The sequence below is a fragment of the Muscardinus avellanarius genome (assembly GCF_963383645.1).
Source record: "Muscardinus avellanarius genome assembly, chromosome: 4".
Taxonomy (NCBI): domain Eukaryota; kingdom Metazoa; phylum Chordata; class Mammalia; order Rodentia; family Gliridae; genus Muscardinus; species Muscardinus avellanarius.
This window is the reverse complement of record NC_137789.1, coordinates 125,134,459-125,148,054: the sequence shown is the minus strand read 5'-3', so window position 1 is coordinate 125,148,054 and position 13,596 is coordinate 125,134,459.

Below are 13,596 nucleotides of genomic sequence, written 5' to 3'. Positions count from 1 at the left end.
CCCTGATAAACAAGCTCGGGCTATCTGTTTCCAATCAGAAGGACACAAAGCCTCCATGGAGAGAGATTCTAACATGGCTTGAGTACAAGGTGCTGTTGGTCCATATTGAACACAAGCTATTTTTAATTCTTTTGTTTGAAAGGAAAAGGCCTGTGTCCCCTAATAACACTTCCTTGACCATCAGGGTCTTCAGTTCCTGGAAAAGCTCTGAATTTTCTCCGTTTTCTGCAGCGGGATTTATACCTGCTTGAAGTGGTGATAGTAAAGATAAAGATCTGTGTTTTTCATTGTTTTGTTTGGCAAATGCTGCAGTGGGAGAATTTTGAAGGCTTGCATTGCTGATAACAGGAGAATATTTTTGAGATCCTCCCTTTTCACTATTTGAAGGAGCTATCTGATCTACTCATTTAATTAAAGTCTCTAAGGCTATTTGTAATTGCTTTATACAAAACTCGGGCTCCGGTGACTGTTTTTGGAATGTCTGAATAAACCCCCAACTCATTTCTATGATACTGAGCAGCAGTTTCCTCAAAATGTTCCTCTCTTTCAGTATCTAAAGTATCTTCTTCAGGAAGCGAAGGCAAAGCGCCCTCATGTTCCCCCCTGGTTTCTCTAACAAAAAGCCTATATAACAAAAACAAAAAGCTAATCTTCTGACCCATTGTATACATTTTTTGACCCCTTGGATTTTTACAACTCTTATGTTAGGAACTAATCTTCTGACCTATCCTTTATTACTATTTACACATTAGGCGCCTTCATTTTCTATCCTAGTTTCTTTCTTCACTTTTATCTTAGTTTCTTTCTTCATTTTCTATCTTAGTTTCTTCATTTTCTATATTAGTTTCTTTTGCTCAAAGCTTTACTTTAGTGACCAATTATATATTACAAAATTCCCACGTTTCACTGGTACCAAAAATCTTTTGAGCACACTCTTTTTTTATTCAGCGGTGTCCTTCATGGAATCCTCAGTTCCAGAATTTGGTCCCCGTCCGGGCCACCACCTGCCGGAGCCAGCTGCCAAGATAGGGGTTCTGAAGTGAGGCGTGAGGATGAAAAGTTTTTAACCCTAACGTGGGGGAGCCTCCAGCCTACTATCTCTACTGGTCGACCCCTGTTCGTGGGTCAATATTTCCTACGGGTCGACGACTATGCCTGGCTCAGTATTCTCTATCGTGCGGTCACTCCTGGCCAACGCAGCTTATGGTCAATCTTGTCTTTATTGTGCCGACCTTCTGGCCTTGTTTTTCCAGAGGTATTTATATACAGCTACAGGTCAATCAACATTCTCATGCTACCACCACCAGAATACAATAAAGACCAATACAAAACACATCATTGCAGATAGGCCTATCAGTACCCTCGTGTCATCACCACCTGATCCTCTCTCAGACCTCTTTGAACTTTCCATAACCCCAAACCTTGTTGACTCTGGGTGAAAGACAGTCAGCTGAGTCAGAGACACCAATCTAGGGGAAGGCCCTAATGGCTCCCAACAACAGTCTGTTCAGTGTGTGACAATAAAGCCTTGCCAGCAGCATATAGGAGAAAGCTTCTCGGTTTTCGGTTCTGAGAGCAGGCACCTGGGGAGTTAGTTGGATGTGAACTTGTCCAAGATTCTACAGCAGTTAAGTGACTTAGCCCATTCTGAGGCTTAGTGGCCAACTCAGAAATGGAAGCCAGGTCGTCCAACTCTTCAATCATTGTTCTCTGTGATAAAGGATGTTCTCCAAGAGAACTAGGCTCTTGTCAGGTCACTCAAACTTCTGTAGTTGTCTTCACTAGAGCAATGGCTTGGGGATTTGTTAAAGTGCAGGGTCTGATCAAGGGGTCTAGGGTGGGGTTTGAGGTTCTGCACTTCTCACAAGTCCCTGGCTGGGATCTTGGGTTCAGACTACTCTTTGAACAGCAAGCAGCTAGAGAATGGTTCAGAAAGCAACAAAGTCAACGACCTGGATAAAGGCAGGACTTATTGGCTAATAGTATAACATTTTCCATGCTGATGACAGAAAAGGGCGTTTCTGATTATTAAGAGAGTCTAAAAATAAAGAATTACCCCTCTTCTGCCAGAAACACCCTGACATGAGATCAACTCAGCAGGCCAAAGCAAGGCTGGGGATGTGCTGGCCAAGGGATGCTCAGACGCTCCTACTGGCCGTGCAGTCAGGCCCGCCATTGCAGAGAAGAAGCTGGAACAAAAGCCACTTTGTTTAACATTCTGAAGGCATTCCCAGTGTCCCCCAGGATCCTCGTTAATTACCTGGAGAGTTACCAAGGGGTTCTGGGATGGGGTGAGAGCCTCTCGCCACTGTGTCCCGCCAGCCCTTTTGACACTTGGCTGACAAAAAGCAGCACTTAATGAGGAGAGGAGAGGAAACGGAGCCGGGCTTGGCCTGGGAGAACTCTGAATCACAGGCATGGCCTGAAAGATGCCGGCATTGTTCACAGTGCTGCTGGGACATCAGCTTTGCAATAGTAATGGCTTTGAAGGCGTGGGTAGGCAAAGGAAAGGTGTTTGGCGCCACAGAGGAGTGATCTGACCAGGGCCAAGCAGGGCCGAGACTGGAGAAGGGGCAGAGGATTATGTTCTTTCCTCAGATTCGGAACTAGGAAATGCTGGCATTAAAGCCAGAACAGGCTTGGGGTGTAGCTCAATGGCAGAACACTTGGCTGACAGACCATGGCCCTGGATTCTACCCCTAGCATCTCTCTCTCTCTCACACACACACACCAAGAACAACAGAGTCACAAGAAAAGGATCTAGAGGTTACACACTCCTGGCATTCTGAACCTATGTTCGCCAGAGCTGTAAAGATTTGAAGGTGTTTCAGGGGCGGCTGTTTAGTATAAAGTAGAGAGGGCATGGGGCTGGTTTCTCCTCACCTCTAGTTTAGTATCACTTTGTTTATACATTGGGATTCTATAGTAAAGGTTTTGAACTTAAAACCTGCTTTCCATTCATTTCCATTCTTCATCTGACAGCTCAGAAGAGGGAGGTGACTACCTTTTAGAGACTTCTGGCCAGCTGTGACACAACACCATGGTGACATTCTCCTTGCAGGCTGTGGAGATACCATGGTCTATGGCTCCCACAGGACCTTAAACACCGTACTGGTTTCCTTTTTCTCAGAACGGCTCATTTGTTTTGCTCCATCTTCCCACTTACAATTCCACCAGCGGAGTGCTCAGATTTCCAATATTCCATTCCCATAACAGTAGGAAAATCAGGCCTATGGAGCAGTAGACAAGGTTGTTTCTGTGGTGTGGTACACGTGAGTCTCAGCCTGCCCTTAGTGGTTCCCATTGAACTGTAATTGGCCCCATGGGCCAGGCTAACACTTTTCAAATGAACTCAGGTGCCTGTGTACCTGAGGAGTGATTTGCTGACAATGAATTCCATCATACAAATGAAAAACAACTTTATCGGCACAAGAACGACTTGCATTATACACACATCACACGACTTTGTACATCACACCCACTCGTATTGGTTGTTAAGAGCAGTCACGTTTATTCTGGTCCTCTGTTTCCTTTGATAAGGCATGGCCGTATCACATGTTTGGGCCAAAGCAATGTGAGTGGAAGTTTTCAAAGTCAAGACAGGATTCCCTCATCTCCCCTCATCCCCTCCCCTGCTCACATTCGTGGGTGTACACATTGATGTGAGGCCTCTGCTCACAAGAGTCCTAGAGGGGAGCCCCTGCAGTGAACTGTCGACCGCAGACATTTTGATATGGAGAAAAAGAGCTCTAGTTTCTTGAAAGTCAGTAAGGACCATGTCAAATATGTAATGTGAACAAGAACTATTACTCTGAGATAGTATTTTGGAGTTTCACTACAAAGACCTAGCCTGCTCTGATACATTCACTTATGAAAAATAAACCGATAAGCTGTTAAATGGGACATTGATGATTTTGCCAGAACATTTCTGTTAACTTCATAATTCGCTTCCTACTTTGGAGGTCTAGCACCAAATAACCAGATGGCTAGATAATTCATATTTGGAGGATTTAGAGCTGTGTGGGAGAAATTATATCAAATGGATAATGATTAGAGATGAAATGATAAGAATTTGTGAATAACTTTTCATTAAAATAGAACACAAAAATAGCATAGCAAGTGATGATGAGAAATAAATGATATGTATGTTACATGTTTTACATACATATTTTATATATGTCAGACACATGTGTGTGTGTGTGTATGTGCAAAAATATGGCACCTATCTTACTGGTTATGTTGCTCTGAGGACCCTGACTAGCACAGGACATGAGAAGAAGCAGATTCAGGGTTGTGCTCCAGTGGTTTACTGGCCCAGCACGGTGGCGTGTTCAGTCATCAGAATGAGAGGGATGTGCAGAAGACATGGAAACCTACATTGGTCTCCTTCACCATTTTACCTGGAGCTGAAGCTAAGTGGAAGTGTGTGTGTGTGTGTGTGTGTGTGTGTGTGTGTGTGTGTGTGTGTATGTGTGTGTTTACCAGTTGCAAGTATCCTGCCAGGCTGGGGAGGTGGCACAGTGGGCAAGCCACCAGGGCCTTTGTCTGGGCCTCCTCACTGTGGCCTCAATTTGGTGTCTTGCTCCTTCACTTCTGATGAGTCCATGGGCAGAGTCTGACTCTGCTGGGTCACCTTGGGATGTCATCGCTGGCACTTGGCACAGTGGGGCTCTGGAGAGGCTTCCTATCTGAAGATGTATTGGGTGTGGTTCCAGACAAGCTTGGCTGTGAGAGGTGTTAATGTGTGGCAATGGTGCCATCCCAGTTTGCCCATCACGGACGTGTCATGCAGGCTGGGCCAAGCCACGCAACAGTGGGCACCAGCTTTTCCTCGCAGGCATGCTCACACAGACGCGAGTAAGTGACCTGAGAAGGCGCGTGGAGGCACATGGCCTGTGATTCTAGTTGGGCCAGTGATTTTGGTCAAGAAGAGACTCTCCTCTGTGTCAGCAGTGACTGTGGTTCAGATTCCTGTGTTAGAAGCAAAGATTATGGGAAAGAGGGGACTTAGAGAACTCACCCATCCCTCCAGAGCACATGTCCTACCTAGCAGGAAATTAATTAATTATTTTATTGGTATTAGGGACAGACTGTAGGGGTGTTCTAGCTCTGAGCTACATCCCCATCCTCCTCCTTTTTTTGTTTTTGTTTTTTTTTTTTTTTTACTAGAGTGGGGAGGATATTGAACCCAGGGGCATTCTACATCCAAACAGTACTCTCAGCCCATTTTCTTTTTTAGTTTGGAACAGGGTATTGCTAAGTTGCTGAGGCTGGTCTTGAACTTGTGATCCTCCTGTCTCAGCCTCCCAAGTACTGAGTTTATAGGTGTGTGCCACCACACCCAGCTCCTAGCAGTTTTTTGAATTGTGTGATGAAGCCCTAGATATTCCTAGGAGGACCTGCAGGGGGTCAGGATCCAAAAGGAGGTCCTGGTGTCCGTACTGAGATTCTGTGTAAGGTTTTATTCTAATAATGAATTTTCTAACTAAAAATGTTTGATATCTATGAGTCTGCCCCAAAACTTCTCTGATGACTAATGTGAATCACTATCGCTATTTTTATCTTCACACAATATGACCTCACAGCCTTCCTAAGTTACTTGTGTTAGAAAAGTCTGTTTTATATCAAACTCGAATTCCTTGTGGGGCAGTTTAAGTCTGTTCTAAATATCTTTACAGTCTTTGCAAGTAGGAGGAGGGGATTTGTTGATATCAGGGGAGGCTCCAGGTGTAGACAAACTGTCTTCCATGGGACCCGCTGCTTTTTCCTGCTCCTTTCTGCCATCTGGGCGCTGTTCTTCATCCTCGGGCCCACCTGCGAACATCCTTTGTGGCCAGGACCCCTTTCTGTCATCTCCTCCCTCTCTTGGTCTCTCACCTGCTATAGTACTGCAGAGTGCGGCTGGAAGACAGATTTTCCTCATTTTTGGTGAACTGTGACCACATCATTAGGTTGGAATACAAATATAGCCCCATCTTAATCTCTTTCATTCCTGTTCCTCTAGCTTCTCTGCTTTTCACAGCAGAGAGTTTGATATCTCCCTCAAAATCAGCTGGAACTCTCAAGTGGCTGTCAATGCCATTTCCATGTTGAGGGAGGAGGGAGGGAAGGAGAGAGAATGCTGTGTCATTCCCGCAGCATCATGTCTTGGTCACATCCTCACTCTACACATTTTTCCAGTAGTGCCAGGAGCTCTGAGTGACCACAGCAAGATCCAGGACTGTAGCTCTCAGTTCTTTCCTGGGCTTAGTGGATGCTTCCGAGGTATGGTGCTGGCCGGGGTGGGGGCTGGGATCTGGGGGACCGCCTGTCCTGGGGGACCACCTGCCTCAACTTAGTGTTAACTCAGAAGTGAACCCGGAGCCCCCTTTTCTTGTGGCAAGTTCCTTTAGGGCCATGGAAGTCTGTCCCTGCTAGCTGGATCATAGTTGGGACTATTTACTTCTCCCCTTCAGTCCTGGGGAAAGGGGTGTGGTTGTGGTCCCTTCTCTTCCAGAAAGCAGCTTTGTGGATTGGTTCTCCTCCCCTGGCCTCCCTTCCGCAAGGGCTCTGTGCATAAGGGATGGGGATGGGGGTGGCTCTGGCGCGACCACAGGAAAAACTTTCTGTTTTTTCCACTTCCTGGACAAGAAGACACTGAAGTGATTTTCCCTTAATACAAAAGTCCGCTCCAAGGTGACTTGCCATCCCCACTTCTGGACACAGAAGAGGCTGGCATTGCACTGTTCCATCCTACCACCTCTCCTTTGCAAAACAGACCTGGAACAGGCACCAGCGGCCAGCAGTGACTTGCTCTGTTGCCCGCGGGCACTCGTGTCCTATTTGGCCAGACAACTGGCTCAGGACTTCCTGTTTTCAGGCCTGAGTTCTACCTCCTTTATTCTTTTGCTTCCAGAAATGCCGATCCATTCAGAGACCCCTCTCTCACCCACCCATTTCTAGAACCCCAAACCAAAGGTCACAGAACAGCCGCTGCTCCCCTTCTTAGGTGCCAGCTGTGCTTGGTCTATGTCTCATGTACGGTGCTTTCCCAGCAGCTCTGGCTCCTGAGCCGGGAGGTGTATCACCATGGGCAATGGCATCGTCCGTCTTTGGAGCTACCTGGTCTGCATCCTTGCTCACTGTTTTTTGGATGTGTGGTCTTGGGCAATGAGCTTACCCTCTCTGAACATCACCTGGAAAATTAGGATGATCAGGTCCTTGCCGCCTGGGTTTACTGCGCAGCATACAAGGAGCAACATAAGCCCAGCACACAGAGAGCAAACTGTTCATTCAATACATGCTTACTGAAGGCCTCACACACCTGAGGATCTTCCGGTGAACAGACTGAGTCCCCATCTTTATATTTTAGTGGGAAAGAAACAATAAATGGACAAACACATCTTTACAACAATTAGCACCTATTAAACAGTTGCCATGAGCTGCTGGTCACTGCTCTAAGTGTTTATTTGTTTAGTTAGTTGGTTATGGTACAGCAGAATAAAACTAGGAGTGTTCTACCTCTGAGCTATACCCTCGATCCTATTTTATATTTTTATTTATTTTTATTTTTATTTTTGCGGGTCTGGGTATGAACCCAGGGACATTCAACCTCTGAGATATAGCCCCTGTGCTATTTTTTATTCTTTATTTTGAAACTGGGTCTCACTAAGTTCCAGAGAGCCTCACTAAGTAGCTGAGGCTGTCCGCGAACTGTGATCCTCCGGTCTCAGCCTCCCGAATGTTGGGATTACAAGCATGTGCCACCACGCCTGGCTTTTCTATTTTATTTTAAAACAAGGTCTCTCTACATTGTCAAGGTGGCCTCGAACCTGTGATCCTCCCAGCCTCCCAAGTACTGGGATCACAGATGTACACCTTCGTGATCAGCTTGCTCTAGGTATTCTAATGAATTATTCTATTTTTGTCCTCACTAACACTCTTCTGAGCTATGTACAGTTATTTTCTGCTTTACAGATAGGAAATAGAAACTCAGGGAGTTAGTAATTTGCCCCAAATTGCACAGCTAGAAAATGGTGAAGCCGGGATTGGAATCCAAACCATATTACTTCAATTCAGTACTTAAGTGTTTGGAAAAAAAAAAAAAAAACTACAGGAAAGAGGAAAGGGAGTAAGGGGTGTGTGCCCAGGTGGGGGCAGGGAGGGGAGGGATTCACTAGGAACCCTACCCTGAGATGGTGACCTGGAGCTGGGGAAGGTCCTGGGAGGCCAAACCTCCAAGGAAGGAAGAAACTAGAGTCGTGCTGGGCAGCCAGAAGGCCAGTGTAGACAGAACTGGTGGCCAAGGGCAGGAGGTTGAAGTGCTAGGAATACTGACTGCCTCAGCTGATAATGGTTTCAGGCCATCACAGTAATAGGACTTGTTTCTCCTGTTAGCCTGTGAGGTAGGGAATTTGTGCCCTCTTTGTGGTCCCGCAGGGCCCAGCCCTATGGCTTGGTCATAGTAGGCAGTAAGTATCTTTTTACTGTTGCTTTTGAATTAGATTTTCAATCTAATCGGGAAAAGCATAGGCTCTGCTGAAAGTGAGAGCTGTCTTCACATCCTACCCTGCCATCTGTGGACAGCTCACTTTTTCTCTATAAATTTGTTTCACGTGTTGAATGCAGAGAGGCCACATTTCCTTTATAGCGTTTTTGTCAGGATCGGGGAGATACTGCACCTACAGCCAGTGCGTGGTAGACATTTAATGACAGTTACTTAACTCCACTTCTCCTGACACTCTGATATCTTGCTCTTAGAACCATCCACCCACTGTTTCCAAGAAACTTTTTTTTTTCAATTCCGCAAATGCCTCATAAAGCCATCTATTCTGACTCTCCAGATAGTGTCCATGGGCTAAAATGTCCTACCACTATTGTCTGAGACCCACGGAAGCCTGAGACTCACATGCCCTTGATGCGGTGGGTGTTGTTCCGAGGCAGTGCGGTGCCTGGGAGCTAACACTTCCCAGCTGTGCAATGCCTCAGAGCTCACCCAGGCAGGGTCTCAGCCTCAGCACACAGATGCTAGCACACAGATGCTAGCCAACTAGGGGTCACCAGGGCCCTGTGGGGCCCTCCACACAGAGAAGAGCTAAGCTACAGGACGCCCCCTGCTGGTGGGAGCCCACAATTGAGCACAGTGTGTTTGACCTACTCCAGTCAAATGGCTAACTTTATAAGAGATCTCTTGGTCCCTTCAGTAAAAAAAAAAAAAAAAAAAAAAAAAAAAAAATATATATATATATATATATATATATATATATACTCTTATTTTTATCTCTTGGCTAGTTCTTCAATGATAACACTACCCAGGACATGCTCGGACAGGGGGCTGCCTCTTTTGTCATCAGACAGTGCTATGGTTTGAATCTTGACTGGCCCTTAAAGGCCCATGTGTTAAAGAGTGTTTCCCCAGGGTGGCACTACAGTTGATGGTGGGCCTTTAGGAGGTGAGACCTAGTGGGAGGTCTCTAATCACTGGGGGTCCTACCCTAGACAGAGGTAGTCGCCCCCCCCCACACACCTCCTTTTACTCCCTGGCCAGGAGGTAAGTGGTTTTCCTTGGTCTCACCACAGGCCCAAATCAACAGTGCCAGCTGATTATGGACTGCAACTCCCAATACTGTGAGCTAAAGTCAATCTTTTCTCTTACTAAGCTGATTATCTCTGGTATTTGTAGAGTCCTGCAAGCTAACAGCCCCGCTTCCAGCCACTAAAGGAACTTAGGCATTTTCCTTTTTTAGTCTGAGATGTAAGTCCTAAGACTTGGCTTCTTGTTCCTCTTTTTCCCTTAAACTTGATTTGTGGTGAATCATCTGGCACCGATGATCCTTCCAGAGCTGCATTTTACTACCCCATGGGGAATTTCAGGAGATACACAGAAAGGCAATTTGCAGGTATGTGCCGAAGTCTCCCAGCCCAGCTTGGCCTGCTGGGTACATTCCAATCACTGCCCGGGCTGGCTGGTGGGTTTGCACAGCCCCAGATCTTGGTAAATAGGGCTCTTCTTGGCTGGACCTCGAGTCTAGCTCTTCTACAGCCACTGAATATAATTGGCTCCTTCTCCTGTATTTTACATTTCCTTAGAAACCTGTAATATTTCCTCTAACTGGGCCCCTAGAATCAGGAGAAAGTCTTATTGATGTTTGGTACCCCCCCACACACCTTTTTGTTGTTATTATTGTACTGGGTATTCAATCTACCTCTGAGCTACTCCCCAACCCATTTTTATTTTTTTATTTTGGAAAGGATCTTGCTAAGTTGCTGAAGATCTTTCTAAATTATGGAGGCTGTCCTTGAACCTAGGTACTCCTGTCTCAGCCTCACAAATACTTAAAGGTGTGCGCCACCACATCAGGCTTCAGTGTCTCCCTTTGTTACTTGAATTCAAATAGCTATCTTTTTTTTTTTTTAAGGCAGGGAACTACTTCCTCCAAGACTATTTTCTTTTTACTTCCTCTTCACTCACAGAGGAACTGTATGTTAGTATTATTGTTAGTCTCAATAAAAACAGGGAAGATCCACAATGTTAGCTGAACCTAATGATTCTCAGGCCAGATAGCAGTTGCTCTATAAACATTTGTGGAATTGAATTATTTTTTTGATGAACACACCAAGCTATAGGACTTTCAGAAATCCAGACCAATCTTTCCTATGTACATCTCAGCTAAGATGCCTCCAGACTTATCACTTGCAAGTACTTTTATAGCAGGGGAGGAGAAGGTGCTAATGGAATGGGGGCTGAACGAGGTAATAGGGTGATGGTCACGAAGGCAGAAGTTGGGCTTCAATTTGATCCAAGCTGAAACCCTATCTGTCGTCAGCCAGATTAACTGAAATAGGGCAAGTGGGGCTGGACAGCGTCCTGTGCCACCTGGTCTTCTCTCATTACAGCTACGGGCGCAGGGCACTGGCAACTGCCACACTTAGCAATGCAGACCAATATCGAATTCTGGCTTGGAGGCCCTGGAGGCAGAGGCTGTGGCATATTTAACTTTGAATCCTCATGCCTTTGAAACCTCATGGTCCTGGCAGTGGGTGGTACTCAATAAATATTAGTTAAGTGATTGCACAAGTCAAGCTGTAGATTTATATGTAAGGTCTTATTAAATTGGTGAGGCTGGTCTTGAACCTGTAATACTCCTGTTTCAGCCTCCCAAGTACTGGGATCTCAGGCGTGCACCACCATGCTGGCTTGGGGACTTCTTTGCTTTTGTAGCTTAACAGTGGTTCCTTCTCCCGGTGCCTTCCAGCATTCTGAAGAAGTTTGAGTTAACCTGCATAAAAGGCCTCGGCTTCTCCTGGGTGGGCCAGGCCAGGACTACTCGCTTGTTTTGTGGCCTTTGGAAGTGAGGGGAATCCGATTGGCCTGGGGTGGCCAGGTCCTTGGAATGACTGTCAGAAAAGCACACTCCCGTTCTTCACAGATGGACCTACACTGAGGGAAAGAGGTGTCTGGCTTTGTGACGTGAGCTCACTACGAAGCTTAATGATAGTTGTAAAAGCCACTGGAAACATGGCTCAGTAGAGAGGCTCAGTACCTGGCTCAGTACAGATCAGAGGAGCTGTAATCTGCAACTCGGGTCAAGACCTAGGCCAGGGCATAACCACGAGGCAGACAAATGTCCTCAAACTCCAACAGCGCGAGCCAGCCAGAAGCAATGGTGGAGTGAACAGACTTGATTTCCTGTTGTCGTTTTATTTGTACTCAGAAACCCCCTGGGATTTTTACAAAAAAATTTGGGAGAAGATAAAGTTAGGGATATTGTCCTGATAGGAACATCTAAGACCTCCAGAAGAAAAAGTGTGAGTAGGTTTGTGCCCCAAACTAGCAAAGTAGGTTCCACCAGTTCTAAGAAACAGAGGAAATTTGTCAGGCAGGAGGCACCGAGGGGGGTGAAGATGGAAATGAGTCGGCTGTGCGAGGTGTGGCGTGGTGAGAAATCTTCAGTGCACAGTGAGAAGGGTCATGTTAGACACTGGTCAGATATGAACTTATGCGAGTGAATGATGTTTGATTATGGTTGGGTGACTGTGGTGGCAATACACACGAGCTAAGAATATGACACTGTTAACAAAAGATAGGGCTTTAGGAGTGCATAAGTCCAAGAAATCATTCTCAGGGTGCCTGGAGATATGGCAGGCAGGGGCAGGAGTTTGGAGGCAGGGAGGGCAGCCAGAGCTTTTGCTCAGGGGAAGGCTAGCTGATATATCTTCCTCTGCCGTGTATCAGGCCTGGGAGTGAGGGTTATGACAGTCATTCTAGGATTGGCCTGAAGGAGAAACTGATGTTGAGGATGTTACAGTAGCACAAGGTGAGGAAAACACCGCAAAGGCTTCCCTACCTCTCTGAGCATCTGATTTATAAAAATGGTCCTTATCATTGATCCCAGCTTTGATCAGGGTTGCAGCTGTATCCTACCTGATACAATGTGAGAGCGGAGGCTTGGCTTCAACAAAGTTAATGAGGCTTTTTAAATGCCAGGATATCTCGTTCAATGCACCAGCATTCATTATGCTGGCACACATTGCAAACATCCAAGATAGGGTATAATTTGCAGCATTTTCCAAATGTGTGTGACCATGGAAACCATTGGAAAGGAAAGCCCATGGGACTGATGTTTCACAGAAATGCCACTACAGGCAGCGGAGACCTTGAAGCCAGCAGATGACAGTACCACATGCTCGGAAACCCCACCCTTCCCTCTCCAGCCACACGGAGAATCGTGTCTCTGGTGATCATAACATTTATTGCAGCGTAGGGAACTGCCTTCAACAAAGGTTGCAAGTCCTGATTTACAGATTTCTTGTTCTCTTTGCTTTTCTCTAATTTGATGAGGTCTGTGTAGTTTGGTTCATTTATCTCTGAATACTGAACAACATTTCCCTTCTGTTTTTAGTCATTTGCCAACATCTGTGAATGAAGTTGTGAATGACTGGATGAAAATGATGAATATAGATATATATCTACATTCATCCATTCTTTTTCTGGAGTGAATTGTTTAAAATAGCCAACAGCGTGAATCTGTTCGCTTAGGCGCTGACCACATTTTTCATTTCTCATTTTTTTCTTTCTTTTATTTTTAGCCCAGCAACCCAAAGGAAATGGCTTGAGTCCACAAAGGGCAATTTTAGAATGTTTTCTTTGCAGTTTGTGACAAAGTAGACAAATGGCATAAAACAGAGGAATATACTTCATCCCAGATGAGAAAAATTGCTTCTTTTACTTTTCTTGACCTATGTTACATTTATCATGGTTTTCAAACTGCAAGTGCTTTGGCCTCAACAGGCAAAAAGAGCTGGGGTTGGTGGTGTAGGCCTGTGATTCCAGTTCTTGGGAGTCTGAGACAGGAGGATCACAGGTTCCAGGACAGCTTCAGCAACTTAGTGAGGCCCTCCACAACTTAGTGAGGCCCTCCACAACTTAGTGAGACCCTCCACAACTTAGTGAGACCCTCCACAACTTAGTGAGGCTCTCCACAACTTAGTGAGACCCTCTACAACTTAGTGAGGCCCTCTACAACTTAGTGAGGCCCTCTACAACTTAGTGAGGCCCTCCACAACTTAGTGAGGCCCTCTACAATTTAGTGAGGCCCTCCACAACTTAGTGAGGCC